We start from the raw sequence: 6,300 nt of genomic DNA, 5'->3' as shown, positions 1-6,300 counted from the left end.
AGGAGGGAGGAGGCAGGAGGGAGGCCCCGCCCCCGGGCGCCGAGTCCCCAGCGAGCGCGCTGCTGCTCCGGGCGTGCGCGGCCGCGGCCCGAGCTCTTCTCAGGGGCCTCCCTCGGCCCGGGGCCCCGCTGTGGCCTCCTACGTCACAAAACCCTGCCGCCGTCGCTGGGAGTGACGCGAAGGCGTCGCGCCGTCGCCCATGACGCCTGGAATGTGCGGCCGTCGTCCACCAGCGTGACGTGCTGGGCGCCGCGCCCGCCGGGTCGGGAGCCGGAGTCGCCTGGGTGGCGACGGGTTCTCGCTCCTGCGGCCCGGGCCGTCTCGCCTCCCGAGGCCCGCTCTTCGCTCACTCTCAGCCAGTCCCCGAGAGGCCCCCGCCGCTGTAGTCCCAGACCCCGCGCCTCTTCTGCAGCAGCCTTGCCCGCCTCGCGTCCCCAGGCTCGCACAAACGTCAGCACATCGCCTTCCTCAAAACCCTGCGGAGTTTAACGTGTAGGCGAAGCTATGGAAGCTTTTGGAGAGAGAAGTGAAGGACCTCCCGGGCGGGAGAGCAAATTGACTAGGACCTCGGGTTGGTTTGGAGGCACTGGGGGCTTGAGATAAAGGGTCGTGGTATGACCGTGAGAGAGCGCAGCCGGCTTTGTCCTCCAGCCATGCCCAGCCGCCTGGATCCAGGCTGAGAGCGGCAGTGAGTTGGTGTTTTGTAGGGGAGCGCAACAAAGGGGGACGGGAGGCCAAGGAATGGCGATGCTCCACCGTGGGCTCAGAACTGAGTAAGATGAGAAGTCCGGACGTGAAAGGATGGCGTCAGTGGAAGGGCACTCTGTGCGTTGACTCGGAGATCCCACTGGAGTGGAAGAACGCCGTGGAAGAGTGGGATGCTTGGAACCGAGGACGTGAAGGTGGCTGCTCTTCGAATACCTACCTCCGGGCTAGGTGTGACGGTTGGCGCGATGGAGGAGAAGCTCCCTATTGGAGAGGAGATAGGAAACGCAGAAGTCAGGTGGTGAGGGACCAACCTTACTGTGACTGAAGTTTCCTGTCATTGCTCATGTCTTCAGGGAGAAAAAAAGCTGAGAATGAGGCCCTCAGAATTTTTTTTTTTTTTTTTTTTGAGATTTTATTTTAAGTAATCTCTACACTCAACATGAGGCTGGAACTCACAACCCCCGAGAACAAGAGTCGCATGCTCTTCCGACGGAGCCAGCCAGGCGCCCCTAGGCTGTCAGAATCTTGCAGGACTGCTGGACACGATTGGTGGGAGCGGGGTTGGGGTGAGGAGAGGACAGTACATGACTGCAACAAGAAAGCATTTACTTGGAAGGACTTGGGGGTTCGAGGGTGAATCAGAAGGAATGAGGACACTTTCCCTGCCTGCTCTCTATTTGAATATATGCAGAACATAAGAAAAAAAAAAAAGACACCAAAATGTTAATTTGGGGTGGCAGGTATTTATGGGTGGTAGGATTAAGGGTGCTTTGAATGTCCTTTATATTTTTTTTTAATTCCTTGACTTAGTTTTTTATGATGAACATGTATTTTTTTTTTAAGAATTTTTTTACCCATTTGAGACAGAGGGACCATGAGCAGGTGGAGGGGCAGAGGGAGAGGGAGAAGCAGGCTCTTTGCTGAGCAGGGAGCTGGATGCGGGGCTCGATCCCAGGACCCTGAGATCATGACCTGAGCCGAAAGCTCACACTTAGCCAACTGAGCCACCCAGGCACCCCTGAACATGTATTTTCTTTTACATTCACAACAAATACTAGAGCTATTCACATTTTAAAAACAAACACCTTGGGCACCTGGGTGGCTCAGTCGTTAAGCGTCTGCCTTCGGCTCAGGTCATGGTCCCAGGGTCCTGGGATCGAGCCCTGCATCGGGCTCCCTGCTCCGCGGGAAGCCTGCTTCTCCCTCTCCCACTCCCTCTGCTTGTGTTCCCTCTCTCACTGTGTCTCTCTCTGTCAAATAAATACATAAAATCTTAAAAAAAAACAACAACACCTTGATGGCTTCCCCAGTGCGCTCAGAACATACTAACCTGAATTCAAAGGCATTGTGGTCCAACAGTACCAAGCTCTCTTACCTCCTTCCTACTCCCTGTTTGGAACTTAATGGCCCAACAACTGAAAACTGCTTGTGTCATGCCTTTCTTACCTCTGCATATATCACCCCCCAAACTCAAGTCTTAGTCCAGGGGTTGAGATTCAGATAAATGTCACCAACTTGAAGAAGGTTTACTCTCTCTCCCTCTCTTCTCCCACTGGCCTTCCTGTGCTCCCAACACCACATTCAGCTAGTTCTTGTGACTCTGAACATTCTTTTTAGCCCTCTGTTCCTCTTATCACCACATTCACAGGCGCAGCTCTAAAGGCCTCAGGCCTCTGTTTCCGGATGAGATGGCGTTTTTGCTTTATTTAGAGCTGTTGTCCCCGTGGAGGCACTTGCTTGTACAGCAGATGTTGCATGAATCAGTAGTGGCTCATTTTATTATGGAAAAGTATTCATATGTGTGGGCCTTTATTCCTCTGTTGACAGACATTTGGATTTCCACTTTTTAGCTGTTACACATACAGCTGCTTTGACCGTCTATATGTGAGTCTTTGTATGGACAGATTGTTTTATTTCTCCTGGGTTAATACCTAGGAGTAGGATGATGAGATCATGTTTGTGTGCATATTTAACGTTTGAAGAATCTGCCAAACGATTTTCAAAGTGGATGTGCTATTTTGCACACCAGCAGTTGCAGTTACCTTACCAACACTGGGTACGGTTAGTCTTTTTAGTTTTAGACATCCTAATAGGTGGTATCTTACGGTGTCTTAATGTTTTAATGTGTATTTACCTAATGACTAATGAAATTGAACATATTTTAATGTGCTTCTTGGCCATCTCTACATCTTTGGTGAAGTGCCTGAACCATTTATGTATTTATCATCATGTTGTTATTAAGTTTCAAGCTCTCTCTATATTTTGCATATATACACACACACATATATACCAGATATGTAATTTACAAGTATCTTCTACCTCTCATTAATGCCTTTTTTTTTTTAAGATTTTATTTATTTATTTGAGAGAGAGAGAGAAACAGCATGAGAGGGGAGAGGGTCAGAGGGAGAAGCAGGCTCCCCGCTGAGCCAGGAGCCCGATGTGGGACTCGATCCCAAGACTCTGGGATCGTGACCCGAGCCGAAGGCAGTCGCTCAACCAGCTGAGCCACCCAGGCGCCCTAATGTCTTTTTTTTTTAAGATTTTATTTATTTGAGAGAGAGAGTGAGAGAGCACGAGCAGGGAGGAGAGGGAGAAGCAGGCTCCCCGCTGAGCAGGGAGCCCGATGCGGGGCTCCATCCTAGGAACCTGGGATCATGACCTGAGCCAAAGGCAGACGCTTAACCGACTGAGCCACCCGGGTGCCCCTCATCGATGTCTTTTGAAGGACAAAAGTTCTTAAGCTTGATACACTACATTAATCAATTTGTTTTGTCATTTGTGCTGAAATATCTATATGAAAAATACACTGGGTGGAAATAATGGTAGATTAGACATTATGGAAGAGAAAGTTGGTGATATTGAAGATGTACAAAGAGAACCTATAAGCGGAACAGAAGAAAGGATAAAAACAAACAGCATCAGTGAACTGCACAGCAATATCAAACAGCTGATGACATGTGTTATTAGGCCCCAAGGAGCAGGTGTGCACTCTGGCTGCTTGTTCGAGGTGCTGCTCCTGGCCCTGCTTGAACTCTGGGAGTTTTCCCTCTAATCCTTTTTGTTGGTTCTTTTCTTGGCCTCATAATTCCCTCACACAAATGCTAGTCAGTACTAAGCTACACATCCATGTGTCCTCTTTATTCTTCGGTGTTTTGCGCTGTGAACTCGGCCACATTGGCCTCCTAGCCTCCCAGATCCATGCACTCAACTCACAGAGACCACTGGGCTCTGCCCGAGTTCTCCCTCCTTGCTGTGCATTCTGAACACCAGATGGAAAGCTGGAGCAGTCCTAGAACTCAACTCAGTTCCTTTTTCTCGGGGGTCATGGGCCTTCAGTGTTTAGAACTGTTGTTTCACGTATTTTGTGTTTTTAGTTTTCAGGTGGAAAATAATTCTAGTTCCTGTTACTTCATCTTGGCTGGAACCAGAAGTCTCATTAAATCCATTTTTTTTTTTAAAGACTTTATTTGAGGGGCGCCTGGGTGGCTCAGTCTTTAAGCATCTGCCTTCAGCTCAGGTCATGATCTCAGGGTCCTGGGATCGAGTCCCACAATGGGCTCCCTGCTCAGCGGGGAGTTTGCTTCTCCCTCTCTCTGCTGCTCCCCCTGCTTGTGCTCTCTCTGTCAAATAAATAAATAAAATCTTAAAAAAAAAAAGGATTTTATTTGAGAGAGAAAAGGGGCAGAGGCAGAGTGAGAATCCCAAGCCGACCCCACGCTGAGTGCAGAACCTGCCACAGGGCTTGATCCCATGACCCTGAGATCACGACCCAAGCTGAAACCTAGAGTCAGTCGCTCAACCGACTGAGCCACCCAGGTGCCCCTCTTTAAGTCCATTTTTAAAAGCATAAAATGTGGAAACCCACCCTACAGATACTAACATATTAAAGTTATAATAATAAAGATAATATAGTGCCATTGTAGGAAAAAACAAACAGACCTACAGAATGCAATAGCCCATAAACAGACCCATGTAAATGTGGGAATGTGGTAAATGATATGGGGGCACCACATACTGGAAAAGAATGGATTGTTTTTGTACACTGGGTTAGGAAAATTGGCTCAGTTTACGGATACAAAAAGCTGAATCTCAACTTCACACCATATACAAAGTGACCTCTACATAGATTAAAGACATATATAAAAGGTAAAATCATAGATACAATTAAAAAAACATAGGAAAAAATATTTTTTTAAGTAAGCTCTACACCCAACATGGGGCTTGAACTCATGACCCTGAGATCAAGAGTTGCATGCTCTACCAACTGAGCCAGCTGGGCGCCCCAGGAAAATATTTTTGTATTCTTTGTGTGTGCAAGGATAGCTTAAGACCAAAAAGATGCATACAACACATAGAAGAAAACGATAGGTCTCATGTCACCAAAATTAAGGATTTCTTTTCAACTGAAGCTTAAGAGCAGCGCGAAACAGATTTTCCCTCAGTGCCCTCAGAAGGAACCAACCCTGCTGACCTTTCGATTTCAGACTTCCAGCCTCCAGAACTGTTAAAATGTCTGCTGTTTTTACCAAGTTTATGGTGATTTGTTACAGTAGCCAGCACAGATAAAGAAGAGTTTCATAATTTCAGAAACTCCTATTGGACAGTGCTAATTTAATTTTTTTTTTTTTTTTTTTTGAGAGGAGAGAGGGAGAGAGCATGAGGGTGGAGGGGCAGAGGGAGAGGGAGAAGCCGACCCCCCGCTGAGCAGGGAGCCCGACCGGGGCTCGATCCCAGGACCCTGAGATCATGACCTGAGCCGAAGGCAGAGGCTTAACCGACTGAGCCACCCAGGCACCCCTGGACAGTGCTGATTTAGAATATTTGTGGAACTCTTGAAAATCCAGAAGAAAAATTCATAGCAATGGAAAAATGTACAAAGAATAGGAATAAACAGTTCATTCAGGGGGAAATTTAAGTGTCTAATGAGAATAGTAAGTGGGGCGCCTGGACGGCTCAATGTCGGACTCTTGGTTTCGGCTCAGGTCATGATTTTGTGGTCAGCTGTAGGATCAAGCCCCAAGTCGGGCTCTGCGCTCAGCAAGGAGTCTGCTTCAGATTCTTTCTCCCTCTCCTTCCCCCACCCCTCCCCGCTCACTCTCAAATAAATAAAAAAAGAAAAAAGAACAGTAAGTGACTTGTGGCCTCTCCTGCATGAGAAGAAAGCAAATTCAAATACAACTGGGTCACTGCTAAACAGCTAGCAGACTGGCAAAAAAACCCACAAAAACCAAAACCTGATACTCAGTATTTGTGAGAAATTAGGGAAATAAAAACCCAAGTGCACTGCTGGTAGGAATGTTAGCTGCTTTAGTCATTCAGAACAAACTGACAATCTTGGTGAAATTAAGTATGCATACCCCTCAATTCTCACACACATCCCTGAAGAGCATGACTGAGGGTTTTCATGGAGAATCATGACTAGTACTGCAGCCACCTGTGTTCTTCCCAGGGGTGAGGACAAGCGAGTGGGGTGGGGCCATACACTAGAAATCCTATGAAACGGAGAGAAGCGATTAAATATTTGTGCTTTCTGCAACATGGATAAATCTCAGATGTGGTGTTGAGTAAAGACAATAAAGATCGCAGCAG

This window comes from Phoca vitulina, unplaced genomic scaffold (genome assembly GCF_004348235.1).
Source record: "Phoca vitulina isolate PV1807 unplaced genomic scaffold, GSC_HSeal_1.0 scaffold2, whole genome shotgun sequence".
NCBI classification, from domain to species: Eukaryota; Metazoa; Chordata; class Mammalia; order Carnivora; family Phocidae; genus Phoca; species Phoca vitulina.
This window is presented reverse-complemented; position numbering follows the sequence as displayed.